The sequence below is a fragment of the Panthera tigris genome, chromosome C1 (genome assembly GCF_018350195.1).
Source record: "Panthera tigris isolate Pti1 chromosome C1, P.tigris_Pti1_mat1.1, whole genome shotgun sequence".
Classification (NCBI taxonomy): Eukaryota; Metazoa; Chordata; class Mammalia; order Carnivora; family Felidae; genus Panthera; species Panthera tigris.
In genome coordinates, this window is record NC_056667.1 from 19324499 (window position 1) to 19344148 (window position 19650).

Genomic DNA, 19650 nt, shown 5'->3' on the forward strand with positions numbered 1-19650 from the left:
AGGACATACAATAAGGCATGTGCAGGGCAGGGGTACCGGTCCTAGCAAGAATAGAAGCCCAAAAGAGGCAAAATTAAAAAACAGCTTTTTGTCTCAAGGGGTCCCTTCGGTTTCCCTGTCTCAGCTTGGCATTGGAGATCCTCCCCGACCTGGCTCCCCACCACTTCCCCAGAAGTGTTGCCCATGCTTCTCTGGCAGGGCTCTCCTCTCTTCTGCTCTGCCTCCCGCTATGTGCTATGTGCACCCCCTCACCATTCTGCAGGTGTCCCAGGCTTGTACCTCCACACTCCAAGTCGTGCTCTTCCCTCCACTGGGTGCTGCCCTGTCTGGTGGCTTGTCTAATCCTGTTCTTTTAACGGTCCGCTAGGTTCTCCTCCCCACGAAGCTTCCCTGATTCCTCCAGCCCCAAAGGACCTCTGCCCATTCTCAGTTGCTGGGACATTCGTGTGCGCCTCTCATTTGGGGGGCTTACCTCACACTGCCTGGTGCCATCTCCTAGGTGGGAGGTCTTAACGCTCCAAGAAATTGTGAGCTCTCTGAGGTCAGGTGCTGAGTCCTACAGGCGACCCTCCCCGCTCCCCACCCCCCCCCCCCACCGGCTCCCATCTCACATACCCTCTAGTCACCAGGGTCCAGAGTCCCTGTTCAATTCTTCTATTCAGAGGCTCACCTCTGCTCCTGACACCCTGTCGCCACCACCATCCTTCCAGAAGCCAAGATAAACTCATCAGGAAAGAGTAATGGTAGTCTCGCACCGTGGTAATTAAGCCCTGGATTTAATTAAAGCTGTGGTTGGTGGCACTGACAGCAGAGTAATGAAAGCTTAGTGTAGATCCGAGAATGCTCTCTTTGGCATTAATCAGTGCTCTTCAGCTGGCCCAGCACAGCCATGACTAACCAGAGTCCCTAATCATGAGAGGGGCAGCTCACACCTCCTATGTCTCCTACTCCCAGACGAGGCCACGGAGGGTGTATTTGCTGGGCAACTGACTCTTAAACTTCCCAGGGACAGGGACGTCACAGCCTCCTTTACCTCTTTGGTCACTGTTAGGAAGATCTGTCTTGGGCCCAAACTCCTGTTGCAAAATAAAATACTTGAGTTCCATTGCATTTCCTTCCAATCTAGTCTTTTCGGGGGTAAACAACCCAAATGCTTTAAGTTTTTAGCAAGCATTTGACTTTCTAGGCTTTTATCCTAGATCCTGTCCTCCAACGGCTCACGTTTTCCTTCCAGCTGGCCACCATCCCACTCTAGCCTTCTCCTTGTTGCTAAGTTACTAAACTGATATTTAGGTGACTAGTTTGGATTTCCTTCCCCCCTCCCCCGCTGAAGTTGTTGGACAACACTTTTTAAAATCAAACTATAATATGTATACAATAAAGTGCGTAAAGCGCTCTAATACTAAGGGTCCAGCTTAATTTTTTTTTAAAAAAAATTGGCGTAACCCTCACTTAGTTTGAAATGTGGAACGTTTCCAATACCCTGAATGGTTGCCTCATGTCCCTTCCCAGTTTATAACCACTTATCTCCCAAAGGGAACCACTATTTTTCTTTCTATCTTCATCAACTAGTTTGGGGTGAGCAACATTTTGTAACTTTTGACAATGATTTTTTTTTTCAGTTTGTTTATATATTTTGAGAGAGAGAGGCAGAGAGAGAGAGAGGGAAAGAGTGAATCCCAAGCAGGCTCCCTGCTGTCAGTGCACAGCCCAATGCGGGGCTTGAACCCGCAAGCTGTGAGAAATGACCTGAGCTGAAATCGAGTCGGATGCTTAACCGACTGAGCCGCCCACCCAGGCACCCCGACAGTGATATTTTATGCTCAATGATCCATCATTGGATGATACCTGTGTTAATGCCATTGTGGTCAAAGACCACCAGAAACACACCTGTAATTGAGTAAATTGGATACTCCTTGCAATGAGAGAGAGAATACATGAAAAGGAACTGTGGGCCATCTCAGAAAGAGGGGTATCAGGAAAGACTTAGAATCGGGACTTCTGTTAGATGATTTCAAGGAGGCTTGCAGGAAGGAGGGCTTTGCTCTGGATTGGATGCTGTCCAAAAGTAGGGGTAATCCTATGACCAAGGATCTTAACTTTATCTAGAAGGAGGGGAAGAGTTCAGTAAGGTAAAAGCTGTCATTAGTAAGAAGCAATAGTCCCTTTTATTAGCCAGAATAGGGGGATGGTTGGTGTTTTTTGTGGCTTGGACAATGTCCATATTTTGTTCAGACATGAGTATGGAGTGGTCCCGTTTGTATCTTAGTCCATCATGGACACAGAGTGGCCTTGTCTGATATTGACATTCTATGAAATTGTTTCTGTTCAGCTTAGGTACACCCAGGCTCAAGGGTGAGTCCCAGGCCAGCTCCTGGAGGTCAGGGTCTGCTTTGCTCTTTCTTATATACCAACGTATGTCGATGTCTGCTCTGGGCTGGGTAAATAGAAATTACTTGCCTTTGTGTCCTTGGGGACCTCGTGGCTGGTCAGGAAAACGGACAAGAGAACAAATATACACCGTTGGAAGGCACAGGGTCTGGGCCCTGGAGATAGGCTACAAACTTTAAATCTCAGATCTACCACTTACTAACTGAGATCTTTGGCAAAGACTGTTTTTAGGCCTCAGTTTCCTCATCTATAACAGGGACAACAATAGCATCTACATTATAGAATTGATGCCAGGATCAAACGAGCTAATCCACAGATCACTGGTTACTTAAATAGCTTGGATCTGATAGGGGGCAGGGGTGGATGCAGGTTTTGTGGGGCTTGAAGCTTAGAGAATTCGAGGAGACCTTCTTTGAAAAGAATTTTAAATATCTTACTTTTTCAAAATTTGGGTTTTTTTTTTTTAATGTTTATTTATTTTTGAGAGAAAGAGAAAGACAGAACACGAATGGGAGCGGGGCAGAGAGAGACGGAGACACAGAATCCGAAGCAGGCTCCAGGTTCTGAGCTGTCAGCACAGAGCCTGACGTGGGGATCGAACTTACAAACCATGGGATCATGACCTGAGCCAAAGTCAGACACTCAACCGACTAAGCCACCCAGGCACCCCACTTTTTCAAAATTTATAAAACATGTGACCATATGAACACATTGTAGATACCCTCCTAGGGCCTTGGACAGGACTCCGAAGCTTAACCCTTGTTAGCTTCTCTATAACTCTGACCTTGGGAAGAGGCAAGATTACGCAATATCTTCAATCTTTTCAGATTACTGCTTTCAAACCTGCTCTCCCCAAATACCCTTGTCCTGGCTGAAACCCGCTCGAGTACTCTTAGCTCTTTCTTGTGTCAGAGCCTGGAAGTTCATAGGCTCGTGTTGGAGGAATGGACTCGGGTCCTGCTCTGAATGTAGCTGTGCCTACTATTTTCAGCCCTGGGCCCCAGCTGGAGTCCGGATGAATCCAGCTAGGTCTTTAATGTCCTGTTAACAGACAGAGTACATACTTAATAAAGAATTGTAACTGTCCTTCTCTATTATTGTTAATATAATAATTCTTCTAGTCAAAAAAATATATTGAGTAGAGTCTAGTATGTCGCAGGCACTGTGCTCAACCCCGGAGATCAAGCGGTGAATGGAGAAATCAACATCCTACCCACATGGTGCTTTCATTCTGGTGGAGAGAGACAGATAACACACATATAACCGAGATAATCACATGCTATGTTAAGTGCTCTACAGGAAACAGACAGGATGCTTTGACGGAGATCAACAGGAAGGATTCTATGAACAGCTGGCATTTGTGCTGAGCTCAACCATACCCACCATTTCTTGATTGTCTGCTATGTGTCAGACACGTCGTTAGGAACTTTCCAATACTTTATGTCATTTAATCCCCCTGGGAAGTATATCATAGTCTTTCTTTTTTTTTCTTTTCTTTTTTTTTTTGAAATTTACATCCAAATTACTTAGCATATAGCGCAACAATGATTTTAGGAAGAGATTCCTTAGTGCCCCTTCCCCATTGAGCCCATCCCCCCTCCCACAGCCCCTCCAGGAACCGTCAGTTTGTTCGCCATATTTGAGTCTCTTCTGTTTTGTCCCCCTCCCCCCGTTTTTATATTCTTTTTGTTTCCCTTCCCTTATGTTCATCTGTTTTGCCTCTTAAAGTCCTCATATGAGTGAAGTCATATGATATCTGTCTTTCTCTAATTTCACTTAGCATAATACCCTCCAGTTCCATCCACGTAGTTGCAAATGGCAAGATGTCATTCTTTTTGACTGCCGAGTAATACTCCATTGTGTATATATCCCACATCTTCTTTATCCATCCATCCGTCGATGGACATTTGGGCTCTTTCCATACTTTGGCTATTGCTGATAGTGCGGCTATAAACACGGGGGTGCATGTGTCCCTTCGAAACAGCACACCCGTATCCCGTGGATAAATGCCTAGTAGTGCAATTGCTGGGTCGTAGGGTAGTTCTCTTTTCAGTTTTTTGAGGAACCTCCATACTATCATAGTCTTTCTATTTTTCAGACAAGAAAACAGAAACTCAAAGAGGTAATAGCAGTGTTAATATCTGCCTCATCTCCCCTCATCCTTCTCTGAGCTCCCTTGCCAGTGTGGTACTTTCCAGCACACTGAGGGCCCCTCCACCCAAGGGCCTGCTCCTGCCTGCTTCCTTCCGGAGGACTTTCTTAGGCATCTGTGAGCCACGAAGGGGAAGGGAGTGGCGAGTTCTGCCCCCGAGGGCGAGCTTCAGCCATCAAGGAAGTTGGTGCCTCCATCCTGAGTTAAGGTGATTTTGAGGTGCATTTCACACTGTCTTTCAGAGAGTCCCGGGGGACACTGAACCCAGTGGCTCATGGCAGCAAACCTCACATGAACGAGCCCCGCCCAGATTCACCTCCTCCACGCCTTTACTTCTGCTTCTTGAAATCACCTCTCAAATAGACTATAAGCACCTAAATCTCAGGGTCTAATTTTGGGGGGACTCAGGCTAAGACAGAGCCTAAATGATTTTCCCAAGGCCACCCGACCAAGTGGCAGAACTGCAATGTGAATCCAGGTTCGCATGGACCACACTCCACAGTCCTAACCACTGTGCCCTATGACAATAAGCCTGAGGAGAGAGCCCAAGCCCCTCTGGCACCACCCCAGGCCCTTCCCACTCTGACCTCTCCTGCCTCACTCCCGGCCACCTCATTCTCAGCACCTCACTCCCGGCCTCCTCACTCTTGGCCTCCTCACTCCTGGCCACATCACTCCTGGCCTCCTCACTCCCGGACACCTCACTCCCGGCCACCTCACTCCCGGACACATCACTCCTGGCCTCCTCACTCACGGCCTCCTCACTCTCGGCCACCTCACTCCCGGACACATCACTCCTGGCCTCCTCACTCACGGCCACCTCACTCCCGGACACATCACTCCTGGCCTCCTCACTCACGGCCTCCTCACTCTCGGCCACCTCACTCCCGGACACATCACTCCTGGCCTCCTCACTCACGGCCACCTCACTCTCGGCCACCTCACTCCCGGACACATCACTCCTGGCCTCCTCGCTCACGGCCTCCTCACTCTCGGCCACCTCACTCTTGGCCACCTCACTCCCGGCCACCTCACTCCCGGCCTCCTCGCTCCCGGCCACCTCGCTCCCGGCCACCTCGCTCCCGGCCTCCTCACTCCCAGCCACCTCACTCCAGGTCACCTCACTCCCGACCACCTCACTCCCGGCCTCCTCACTCCAGGTCACTTCAATCCCGGCCACCTCACTCACAGCCACCTCCCTCTCGGCCACCTCACACCCGGCCACCTCACTCTCGACCACCTCACTCCCGGCTACCTCACTCCCGGTCACCTCACTCCCGGCCACCTCGCTCCCAGCCTCCGCATTCTTGGTCACCTCATTATCGGTCACCTCACTCCCAGCCACCTCACTCCCGGCCTCCTCACTCCCAGCCACCTCACTCCAGGTCACCTCACTTTCGGCCACCTCACTCCCGGGCTCCTCACTCCCGGCCACATCACTCCCGGCCACCTCACTCTCAGCCACCTCAATCCCGGCCACCTCACTCATGGCCACCTCACTCTCGGCCACCTCACTCCCCGCCGTCTCACTGTTAGCCACCTCACTCTCGGCCACCTCACTCCCGGCCACCTCACTCCCGGCCACCTCACTCACGGCCACCTCACTCTCGGCCACCTCACTCCCGGCCACCTCACTCCCGGCCACCTCACTCTCGGCCAACTCACTCCCGGCCACCTCACGCCCGGCCACCTCTCTCGGCCACCTCAATCCCGGCCACCTCACTCCCGGCCACCTCATTCTCGGACACCTCACTCCCAGCCACCTCGCTCCCAGCCTCCGCATACTTGGTCACCTCATTCTCGGTCACCTCATTCTCGGCCACCTCGCTCCCGGCCTCCTCACTCATGGCCACTTCACTCCCGGCCTCCTCACTCCCGGCCACCTCACTCTCGGCCACCTCAATCCTGGCCACCTCACTCACGGCCACCTCACTCGCGGCCACCTCACTCGCAGCCACCTCACTCTCGGCCACCTCACTCCCGGCCACCTCACTCCCCGCCGTCTCACTGTTAGCCACCTCACTCTCGGCCACCTCACTCCCGGCCACCTCACTCCCGGCCACCTCACTCACGGCCACCTCACTCTCGGCCACCTCACTCCCGGCCACCTAACTCCCGGCCACCTCACTCTCGGCCACCTCAATCCCGGCCACCTCACTCCTGGCCACCTCATTCTCAGACACCTCACTCCCAGCCACCTCGCTCCCAGCCTCCGCATACTTGGTCACCTCATTCTCGGTCACCTCATTCTCGGCCACCTCGCTCCCGGCCTCCTCACTCACAGCCACCTCACTCCCGGCCTCCTCACTCCCGGCCTCTTCACTCCCGGCCACCTCACTCCCGGCCACCTCGCTCCCGGCCTCCTCACTCCCGGCCACCTCAGTCCCGGCCACCTCGCTCCCGGCCTCCTCACGCTAGGCCACCTCACTCATGGCCACTTCACTCCCGGCCACCTCACTCTCGACCACCTCACTCACGGCCACCTCACTCTTGGCCTCCTCACTCTTGGCCACATCACTCACGGCCACCTCACTCTCGGCCACCTCACTCTCGGCCACATCACTCCCGGCCTCCTCACTCCCAGCCTCCTCACTCCCGGCCACCTCACTCATGGCCACCTCACTCTCAGCCTCCTCACTCCCCGCCACCTCACTGTTGGCCACCTCACTCACGGCCACCTCACTCCCGGCCACCTCACTCTCGACCACCTCATTCTCGGACACCTCACTCCAGGCCACCTCACTCCCGGCCTCCTCATTCCCAGCCACCTCACTCAGGTCACTTCACTCCCGACCACCTCACTCCTGGCCTCCTCACTCCCGGCCACCTCGCTCTCGGCCACCTCAATCCCGGCCACCTCACTCCCAGCCACCTCACTCTCGGCCACCTCAATCCCGGCCACCTCATTCACGGCCACCTCACTCCCGGCCACATCACTCCCGGCCACCTCACTCCCGGCAACCTCACTTCAGGCCTCCTCACTCCCGGCCACCTCACTCTCAGCCACCTCACTCTCGGCCTCCTCACACCCGGCCACCTCACTCCCGGCCTCCTCACACCTGGCCACCTCGCTCTCGGCCACCTCAATCCCGGCCACCTCACTCCCAGCCACCTCATTCACGGCCACCTCACTCCCGGCCACCTCACTCCCGGCCACCTCACTTCAGGCCTCCTCACTCCCGGCCACCTCACTCTCGGCCTCCTCACTCCCGGCCACGTCACTCCCGGCCTCCTCACACCCGGCCACCTCACTCCCGGCCACCTCACTCCTGGCCACTTCGCTCCCAGCCTCCGCATTCCCGGTCACCTCATTCTTGGTCACCTCACTCCTGGCCACCTCACTCCCAGCCTCCTCACTCCCGGCCTCCTCACTCCCGGCCACCTCACTCACAGCCACCTCATTCTCGGTCACCTCATTCTCGGCCACCTCGCTCCCGGCCTCCTCACTCATGGCCACTTCACTCCCGGCCTCCTCACTCCCGGCCACCTCACTCTCGGCCACCTCAATCCCGGCCACCTCACTCACGGCCACCTCACTCGCGGCCACCTCACTCACAGCCACCTCACTCCCGGCCTCCTTCACTCCCAGCCACCTCACTCTCGGCCACCTCACTCGTGGCCACCTCACTCTCGGCCACCTCACTCCCGGCCACCTCACTCCCGGCCTCCTTCACTCCCGGCCACCTCACTCACAGCCACCTCACTCCCGGCCTCCTTCACTCCCGGCCACCTCACTCTCGGCCACCTCAATCCCGGCCACCTCACTCACGGCCACCTCACTCCGGGCCACCTCACTCACAGCCACCTCATTCTCGGGCACCTCACTCCCTGCCACCTCACTCCAGGTCACCTCGCTCCCGGCCACCTCACTCCCGGCCATATCACTCCTGGCCTCCTCCCTCCCGGCCTCCTCACTCTCGGCCACCTCACTCACAGCCACCTCACTCTCGGCTTCCTCACTCCAGGCCTCCTCACTCCCGGCCACCTCACTCACGGCCACCTCATTCCAGGCCTCCTCACTCCCGGCCACCTCACTCCCGGCCTCCTCACTCACAGCCACCTCATTCTCGGGCACCTCACTCCCTGCCACCTCACTCCAGGTCACCTCGCTCCCGGCCACCTCACTCCCGGCCATATCACTCCTGGCCTCCTCCCTCCCGGCCTCCTCACTCTCGGCCTCCTCACTCTCGGCCACCTCAATCCCGGCCACCTCACTCGCGGCCACCTCACTCCTGGCCTCCTTCACTCCCGGCCACCTCACTCCCGGCCTCCTTCACTCCCAGCTACCTCACTCCCGGCCACCTCACTCCCGGCCACCTCACTCACGGCCACCTCACTCTTGGCCACCTCACTCCCGGCCTCCTCACTCACAGCCACCTCACTCCCGGCCTCCTCGCTCCCGGCCACCTCGCTCCCGGCCACCTCGCTCCCGGCCTCCTCACTCCCAGCCACCTCACTCCAGGTCACCTCACTCCCGACCACCTCACTCCCGGCCTCCTCACTCCAGGTCACTTCAATCCCGGCCACCTCACTCACAGCCACCTCCCTCTCGGCCACCTCACACCCGGCCACCTCACTCTCGACCACCTCACTCCCGGCTACCTCACTCCCGGTCACCTCACTCCCGGCCACCTCGTTCCCAGCCTCCGCATTCTTGGTCACCTCATTATCGGTCACCTCACTCCCGGCCACCTCACTCCCGGCCTCCTCACTCCCAGCCACCTCACTCCAGGTCACCTCACTTTCGGCCACCTCACTCCCAGGCTCCTCACTCCCGGCCACGTCACTCCCGGCCACCTCACTCTCGGCCACCTCAATCCCGGCCACCTCACTCATGGCCACCTCACTCTCGGCCACCTCACTCCCGCCCACCTCACTCCCCGCCGTCTCACTGTTAGCCACCTCACTCTCGGCCACCTCACTCCCGGCCACCTCACTCCCGGCCACCTCACTCACGGCCACCTCACTCTCAGCCACCTCACTCCCGGCCACCTCACTCCCGGCCACCTCACTCCCGGCCACCTCACTCCCGGCCACCTCACTCTCGGCCACCTCAATCCCGGCCACCTCACTCCCGGCCTCCTTCACTCCCGGCCTCCTTCACTCCCGGCCACCTCACTCTCGGCCACCTCACGCCCGGCCACCTCACTCCCGGCCACCTCACTCCCAGCCTCCTTCACTCCCAGCCACCTCACTCTCGGCCACCTCACTCACGGCCACCTCACTCTCAGCCACCTCACTCTCGGCCACCTCACTCCCGGCCTCCTTCACTCCCAGCCACCTCACTCTCGGCCACCTCACTCCCGGCCACCTCACTCCCGGCCTCCTTCACTCTCGGCCACCTCACTCTCGGCCACCTCACTCGCGGCCACCTCACTCTCGGCCACCTCACTCCCGGCCACCTCACTCCCAGCCTCCTTCACTCCCAGCCACCTCACTCTCGGCCACCTCACTCTCGGCCACCTCACTCCCGGCCACCTCACTCCCGGCCACCTCACTCCCGGCCTCCTTCACTCCCAGCCACCTCACTCTCGGCCACCTCACTCCCGGCCACCACACTCCCGGCCTCCTTCACTCCCGGCCACCTCACTCACAGCCACCTCACTCCCGGCCTCCTTCACTCCCGGCCACCTCACTCTCGGCCACCTCACTCGCGGCCACCTCACTCTCGGCCACCTCACTCTCGGCCACCTCACTCCCGGCCTCCTCACTCCCGGCCACCTCAATCCCGGCCACCTCACTCCCGGCCTCCTCACTCGCGGCCACCTCACTCCTGGCCTCCTTCACTCCCGGCCACCTCACTCCCGGCCTCCTTCACTCCCAGCCACCTCACTCTCGGCCACCTCACTCCCGGCCACCTCACTCCCGGCCACCTCACTCCCGGCCTCCTTCACTCCCAGCCACCTCACTCTCGGCCACCTCACTCCCGGCCACCACACTCCCGGCCTCCTTCACTCCCGGCCACCTCACTCACAGCCACCTCACTCCCGGCCTCCTTCACTCCCGGCCACCTCACTCTCGGCCACCTCACTCGCGGCCACCTCACTCTCGGCCACCTCACTCTCGGCCACCTCACTCCCCGCCTCCTTCACTCCGGGCCACCTCACTCACAGCCACCTCACTCCCGGCCTCCTTCACTCCCGGCCACCTCACTCTCGGCCACCTCACTCGCGGCCACCTCACTCCCGGCCACCTCACTCTCAGCCACCTCACTCCCGGCCTCCTCACTCCCGGCCACCTCAATCCCGGCCACCTCACTCCCGGCCTCCTCACTCGCGGCCACCTCACTCCTGGCCTCCTTCACTCCCGGCCACCTCACTCCCGGCCTCCTTCACTCCCAGCTACCTCACTCCCGGCCTCCTTCACTCCCGGCCACCTCACTCCCGGCCACCTCACTCCCGGCCACCTCACTCCCGGCCTCCTTCACTCCCGGCCACCTCACTCTCGGCCACCTCACTCCCGGCCACCTCACTCCCGGCCACCTCACTCCCGGCCTCCTTCACTCCCGGCCACCTCACTCTCGGCCACCTCACTCGCGGCCACCTCACTCTCGGCCACCTCACTCCCCGCCTCCTTCACTCCGGGCCACCTCACTCCCGGCCTCCTTCACTCCCAGCTACCTCACTCCCGGCCTCCTTCACTCCCGGCCACCTCACTCCCGGCCACCTCACTCCCGGCCACCTCACTCCCGGCCTCCTTCACTCCCGGCCACCTCACTCTCGGCCACCTCACTCTCGGCCACCTCACTCCCGGCCACCTCACTCCCGGCCTCCTTCACTCCCGGCCACCTCACTCTCGGCCACCTCACTCGCGGCCACCTCACTCGCGGCCACCTCACTCTCGGCCACCTCACTCTCGGCCACCTCACTCCCCGCCTCCTTCACTCCGGGCCACCTCACTCACAGCCACCTCACTCCCGGCCTCCTTCACTCCCGGCCACCTCACTCTCGGCCACCTCACTCTCGGCCACCTCACTCTCGGCCACCTCACTCCCCGCCTCCTTCACTCCGGGCCACCTCACTCACAGCCACCTCACTCCCGGCCTCCTTCACTCCCGGCCACCTCACTCCCGGCCACCTCACTCTCGGCCACCTCACTCCCGGCCTCCTCACTCCCGGCCACCTCAATCCCGGCCACCTCACTCACGGCCACCTCACTCCCGGCCACCTCACTCACAGCCACCTCATTCTCGGTCACCTCACTCCCGGCCATATCACTCCAGGTCACCTCACTCCCGGTCACCTCACTCCCGGCCATATCACTCCTGGCCTCCTCCCTCCCAGCCTCCTCACTCTCGGCCTCCTCACTCTCGGCCACCTCACTCCCGGCCACCTCACTCACGGCCACCTCACTCCTGGCCACCTCACTCCCGGCCTCCTTCACTCCCGGCCACCTCACTCTTGGCCACCTCACGCCCGGCCACCTCACTCACGGCTACCTCACTCCCGGCCACCTCACTCACAGCCACCTCATTCTCGGGCACCTCACTCCCTGCCACCTCACTCCAGGTCACCTCGCTCCCGGCCACCTCACTCCCGGCCATATCACTCCTGGCCTCCTCCCTCCCGGCCTCCTCACTCTCGGCCACCTCACTCACAGCCACCTCACTCTCGGCCTCCTCACTCTCGGCCACCTCAATCCCGGCCACCTCACTCCCGGCCACCTCACTCCCGGCCTCCTTCACTCCCAGCTACGTCACTCCCGGCCACCTCACTCCCGGCCACCTCACTCCCGGCCACCTCACTCCCGGCCTCCTTCACTCCCGGCCACCTCACTCTCGGCCACCTCACTCCCGGTCACCTCACTCCCGGCCACCTCGCTCCCGGCCTCCTCACTCCCGGCCACGTCACTCCCGGCCACCTCACTCTCGGCCACCTCAATCCCGGCCACCTCACTCCCGGCCTCCTTCACTCCCGGCCACCTCACTCACAGCCACCTCACTCCCGGCCTCTTTCACTCCCGGCCACCTCACTCTCGGCCACCTCACTCCCGGCCACCTCACTCCTGGCCACCTCACTCTTGGCCACCGCACCCATGGCCACCTCATTCCCGGCCACCTCACTCACGGCCACCTCACTCCCGGCCACCTCACTCTCGGCCACCTCAATCCCGGCCACCTCACTCATGGCCACCTCACTCTCGACCACCTCACTCCCGGCCCCCTCATTCTCGTTCACCTCATTCTCGGTCACCTCGCTCCCAGCCTCCTCGCTCCCAGCCTCCTCACTCCCGGCCATCACTCCAGGTCACTTCACTCCCGGCCACCTCACTCCCGGCCACCTCACTCCCAGCCTCCTCACTCCCGGCCACCTCACTCCCGGCCACCTCACTCACAGCCACCTCACTCCCGGCCACATCACTCCCGGCCTCCTCACTCCCGGCCTCCTCACTCTCAGCCACCTCGCTCCCGGCCACCTCACTCCCGGCCACCTCGCTCCCGGCCTCCTCACTCCCAGCCACCTCACTCCAGGTCACCTCACTCCCGACCACCTCACTCCCGGCCTCCTCACTCCAGGTCACTTCAATCCCGGCCACCTCACTCACAGCCACCTCCCTCTCGGCCACCTCACACCCGGCCACCTCACTCTCGACCACCTCACTCCCGGCTACCTCACTCCCGGTCACCTCACTCCCGGCCACCTCGCTCCCAGCCTCCGCATTCTTGGTCACCTCATTATCGGTCACCTCACTCCCGGCCACCTCACTCCCGGCCTCCTCACTCCCAGCCACCTCACTCCAGGTAACCTCACTTTCGGCCACCTCACTCCCGGGCTCCTCACTCCCGGCCACGTCACTCCCGGCCACCTCACTCTCGGCCACCTCAATCCCGGCCACCTCACTCCCGGCCTCCTTCACTCCCGGCCACCTCACTCACAGCCACCTCACTCCCGGCCTCCTTCACTCCCGGCCACCTCACTCTCGGCCACCTCACTCGCGGCCACCTCACTCTCGGCCACCTCACTCTCGGCCACCTCACTCCCCGCCTCCTTCACTCCGGGCCACCTCACTCACAGCCACCTCACTCCCGGCCTCCTTCACTCCCGGCCACCTCACTCTCGGCAACCTCACTCGCGGCCACCTCACTCCCGGCCACCTCACTCTTGGCCACCTCACTCCCGGCCTCCTCACTCCCGGCCACCTCAATCCCGGCCACCTCACTCACGGCCACCTCACTCCCGGACACCTCACTCACAGCCACCTTATTCTCGGTCACCTCACTCCCGGCCATATCACTCCAGGCCACCTCACTCTCGGCCACCTCACTCCCGGCCACCTCACTCCCGGCCTCCTTCACTCTCGGCCACCTCACTCTCGGCCACCTCACTCGCGGCCACCTCACTCTCGGCCACCTCACTCCCGGCCACCTCACTCCCAGCCTCCTTCACTCCCAGCCACCTCACTCTCGGCCACCTCACTCACGGCCACCTCACTCTCGGCCACCTCACTCCCGGCCACCTCACTCCCGGCCTCCTTCACTCCCAGCCACCTCACTCTCGGCCACCTCACTCCCGGCCACCTCACTCCCGGCCACCTCACTCCCGGCCTCCTTCACTCCCGGCCACCTCACTCTCGGCCACCTCACTCTCGGCCACCTCACTCCCGGCCACCTCACTCCCGGCCTCCTTCACTCCCGGCCACCTAACTCTCGGCCACCTCACTCGCGGCCACCTCACTCTCGGCCACCTCACTCTCGGCCACCTCACTCCCCGCCTCCTTCACTCCGGGCCACCTCACTCACAGCCACCTCACTCCCGGCCTCCTTCACTCCCGGCCACCTCACTCTCGGCCACCTCACTCGCGGCCACCTCACTCCCGGCCACCTCACTCGCGGCCACCTCACTCCCGGCCACCTCACTCTCGGCCACCTCACTCCCGGCCTCCTCACTCCCGGCCACCTCAATCCCGGCCACCTCACTCACGGCCACCTCACTCCCGGCCACCTCACTCACAGCCACCTCATTCTCGGTCACCTCACTCCCGGCCATATCACTCCAGGTCACCTCACTCCCGGTCACCTCACTCCCGGCCATATCACTCCTGGCCTCCTCCCTCCCAGCCTCCTCACTCTCGGCCTCCTCACTCTCGGCCACCTCACTCCCGGCCACCTCACTCACGGCCACCTCACTCCTGGCCACCTCACTCCCGGCCTCCTTCACTCCCGGCCACCTCACGCCCGGCCACCTCACTCACGGCCACCTCACTCCCGGCCACCTCACTCACAGCCACCTCATTCTCGGGCACCTCACTCCCTGCCACCTCACTCCAGGTCACCTCGCTCCCGGCCACCTCACTCACAGCCACCTCATTCTCGGTCACCTCACTCCCGGCCATATCACTCCAGGTCACCTCACTCCCGGTCACCTCACTCCCGGCCATATCACTCCTGGCCTCCTCCCTCCCAGCCTCCTCACTCTCGGCCTCCTCACTCTCGGCCACCTCACTCCCGGCCACCTCACTCACGGCCACCTCACTCCTGGCCACCTCACTCCCGGCCTCCTTCATTCCCGGCCACCTCACTCTTGGCCACCTCACGCCCGGCCACCTCACTCACGGCCACCTCACTCCCGGCCACCTCACTCACAGCCACCTCATTCTCGGGCACCTCACTCCCTGCCACCTCACTCCAGGTCACCTCGCTCCCGGCCACCTCACTCCCGGCCATATCACTCCTGGCCTCCTCCCTCCCGGCCTCCTCACTCTCGGCCACCTCACTCACAGCCACCTCACTCTCGGCCTCCTCACTCTCGGCCACCTCAATCCCGGCCACCTCACTTCCGGCCACCTCACTCCCGGCCTCCTTCACTCCCATCTACGTCACTCCCGGCCACCTCACTCCCGGCCACCTCACTCCCGGCCTCCTTCACTCCCGGCCACCTCACTCTCGGCCACCTCACTCCCGGTCACCTCACTCCCGGCCACCTCGCTCCCGGCCTCCTCACTCCCGGCCACGTCACTCCCGGCCACCTCACTCTCGGCCACCTCAATCCCGGCCACCTCACTCCCGGCCTCCTTCACTCCCGGCCACCTCACTCACAGCCACCTCACTCCCGGCCTCCTTCACTCCCGGCCACCTCACTCTCGGCCACCTCACTCGCGGCCACCTCACTCTCGGCCACCTCACTCCCGGCCACCTCACTCCCGGCCTCCTTCACTCCCAGCCACCTCACTCTCGGCCACCTCACTCCCGGCCACCACACTCCCGGCCTCCTTCACTCCCGGCCACCTCACTCACAGCCACCTCACTCCCGGCCTCCTTCACTCCCGGCCACCTCACTCTCGGCCACCTCACTCGCGGCCACCTCACTCTCGGCCACCTCACTCCCCGCCTCCTTCACTCCGGGCCACCTCACTCACAGCCACCTCACTCCCGGCCTCCTTCACTCCCAGCCACCTCACTCTCGGCCACCTCACTCCCGGCCACCACACTCCCGGCCTCCTTCACTCCCGGCCACCTCACTCACAGCCACCTCACTCCCGGCCTCCTTCACTCCCGGCCACCTCACTCTCGGCCACCTCACTCGCGGCCACCTCACTCTCGGCCACCTCACTCCCCGCCTCCTTCACTCCGGGCCACCTCACTCACAGCCACCTCACTCCCGGCCTCCTTCACTCCCGGCCACCTCACTCTCGGCCACCTCACTCGCGGCCACCTCACTCCCGGCCACCTCACTCCCGGCCAACTCACTCCCGGCCTCCTTCACTCCCGGCCACCTCACTCTCGGCCACCTCAATCCCGGCCACCTCACTCACGGCCACCTCACTCTCGGCCACCTCACACCCAGCCACCTCGCTCCCAGCCTCCGCATACTTGGTCACCTCATTCTCGGTCACCTCACTCCCGGCCACCTCACTCCCGGCCTCCTCACTCTCGGTCACCTCACTCCCGGCCACCTCACTCCCGGCCTCCTCACTCTCAGCCACCTCACTCCCGGCCACCTCACTCCCGGCCACCTCACTCCCGGCCACCTCCCTCCAGGCCACCTCACTCCCGGCCACCTCACTCCTGGCCTCCTTCACTCACGGCCACCACACTCACGGCCACCACACTCCCGGCCACCTCACTTCCGGCCACCTCACTCGCGGCCACCTCACTCGCGGCCACCTCACTCTCGGCCACCTCACTCCCGGCCTCCTCACTCCCGGCCTCCTCACTCCCGGCCTCCTTCACTTCCGGCCACCTCACTCGCGGCCACCTCACTCCCGGCCACCTCACTCTCGGCCACCTCACTCCCGGCCTCCTCACTCCCGGCCACCTCAATCCCGGCCACCTCACTCACGGCCACCTCACTCCCGGCCACCTCACTCACAGCCACCTCATTCTCGGTCACCTCACTCCCGGCCATATCACTCCAGGTCACCTCACTCCCGGTCACCTCACTCCCGGCCATATCACTCCTGGCCTCCTCCCTCCCAGCCTCCTCACTCTCGGCCTCCTCACTCTCGGCCACCTCACTCCCGGCCACCTCACTCACGGCCACCTCACTCCTGGCCACCTCACTCCCGGCCTCCTTCACTCCCGGCCACCTCACTCTTGGCCACCTCACGCCCGGCCACCTCACTCACGGCCACCTCACTCCCGGCCACCTCACTCACAGCCACCTCATTCTCGGGCACCTCACTCCCTGCCACCTCACTCCAGGTCACCTCGCTCCCGGCCACCTCACTCACAGCCACCTCATTCTCGGTCACCTCACTCCCGGCCATATCACTCCAGGTCACCTCACTCCCGGTCACCTCACTCCCGGCCTCCTCACTCCCGGCCACCTCAATCCCGGCCACCTCACTCACGGCCTCCTCACTCTCGGCCACCTCACTCCCGGCCACCTCACTCACGGCCACCTCACTCCTGGCCACCTCACTCCCGGCCTCCTTCATTCCCGGCCACCTCACTCTTGGCCACCTCACGCCCGGCCACCTCACTCACGGCCACCTCACTCCCGGCCACCTCACTCACAGCCACCTCATTCTCGGGCACCTCACTCCCTGCCACCTCACTCCAGGTCACCTCGCTCCCGGCCACCTCACTCCCGGCCATATCACTCCTGGCCTCCTCCCTCCCGGCCTCCTCACTCTCGGCCACCTCACTCACAGCCACCTCACTCTCGGCCTCCTCACTCTCGGCCACCTCAATCCCGGCCACCTCACTTCCGGCCACCTCACTCCCGGCCTCCTTCACTCCCATCTACGTCACTCCCGGCCACCTCACTCCCGGCCACCTCACTCCCGGCCTCCTTCACTCCCGGCCACCTCACTCTCGGCCACCTCACTCCCGGTCACCTCACTCCCGGCCACCTCGCTCCCGGCCTCCTCACTCCCGGCCACGTCACTCCCGGCCACCTCACTCTCGGCCACCTCAATCCCGGCCACCTCACTCCCGGCCTCCTTCACTCCCGGCCACCTCACTCACAGCCACCTCACTCCCGGCCTCCTTCACTCCCGGCCACCTCACTCTCGGCCACCTCACTCGCGGCCACCTCACTCTCGGCCACCTCACTCCCGGCCACCTCACTCCCGGCCTCCTTCACTCCCAGCCACCTCACTCTCGGCCACCTCACTCCCGGCCACCACACTCCCGGCCTCCTTCACTCCCGGCCACCTCACTCACAGCCACCTCACTCCCGGCCTCCTTCACTCCCGGCCACCTCACTCTCGGCCACCTCACTCGCGGCCACCTCACTCTCGGCCACCTCACTCCCCGCCTCCTTCACTCCGGGCCACCTCACTCACAGCCACCTCACTCCCGGCCTCCTTCACTCCCAGCCACCTCACTCTCGGCCACCTCACTCCCGGCCACCACACTCCCGGCCTCCTTCACTCCCGGCCACCTCACTCACAGCCACCTCACTCCCGGCCTCCTTCACTCCCAGCTACCTCACTCCCGGCCTCCTTCACTCCCGGCCACCTCACTCCCGGCCACCTCACTCCCGGCCACCTCACTCCCGGCCTCCTTCACTCCCGGCCACCTCACTCTCGGCCACCTCACTCCCGGCCACCTCACTCCCGGCCACCTCACTCCCGGCCTCCTTCACTCCCGGCCACCTCACTCTCGGCCACCTCACTCGCGGCCACCTCACTCTCGGCCACCTCACTCCCCGCCTCCTTCACTCCGGGCCACCTCACTCACAGCCACCTCACTCCCGGCCTCCTTCACTCCCGGCCACCTCACTCTCGGCCACCTCACTCGCGGCCACCTCACTCCCGGCCACCTCACTCCCGGCCAACTCACTCCCGGCCTCCTTCACTCCCGGCCACCTCACTCTCGGCCACCTCAATCCCGGCCACCTCACTCACGGCCACCTCACTCTCGGCCACCTCACACCCAGCCACCTCGCTCCCAGCCTCCGCATACTTGGTCACCTCATTCTCGGTCACCTCACTCCCGGCCACCTCACTCCCGGCCTCCTCACTCTCGGTCACCTCACTCCCGGCCACCTCACTCCCGGCCTCCTCACTCTCAGCCACCTCACTCCCGGCCACCTCACTCCCGGCCACCTCACTCCCGGCCACCTCCCTCCAGGCCACCTCACTCCCGGCCACCTCACTCCTGGCCTCCTTCACTCACGGCCACCACACTCACGGCCACCACACTCCCGGCCACCTCACTTCCGGCCACCTCACTCGCGGCCACCTCACTCGCGGCCACCTCACTCTCGGCCACCTCACTCCCGGCCTCCTCACTCCCGGCCTCCTCACTCCCGGCCTCCTTCACTTCCGGCCACCTCACTTCCGGCCACCTCACTCCCGGCCACCTCACTCCCGGCCACCTCACTCTCGGCCACCTCACTCCCGGCCTCCTCACTCCCGGCCTCCTTCACTCCCGGCCACCTCATTCCAGGCCACCTCACTCCCGGCCACCTCACTCGCGGCCACCTCACTCCCAGCCACCTCACTCTCGGCCACCTCACTCCCGGCCTCCTCACTCCCGGCCACCTCAATCCCGGCCACCTCACTCACGGCCACCTCACTCCCGGCCACCTCACTCACAGCCACCTCATTCTCGGTCACCTCACTCCCGGCCATATGACTCCAGGTCACCTCGCTCCCGGTCACCTCACTCCCGGCCATATCACTCCTGGCCTCCTCACTCCTGGCCTCCTCACTCCCGG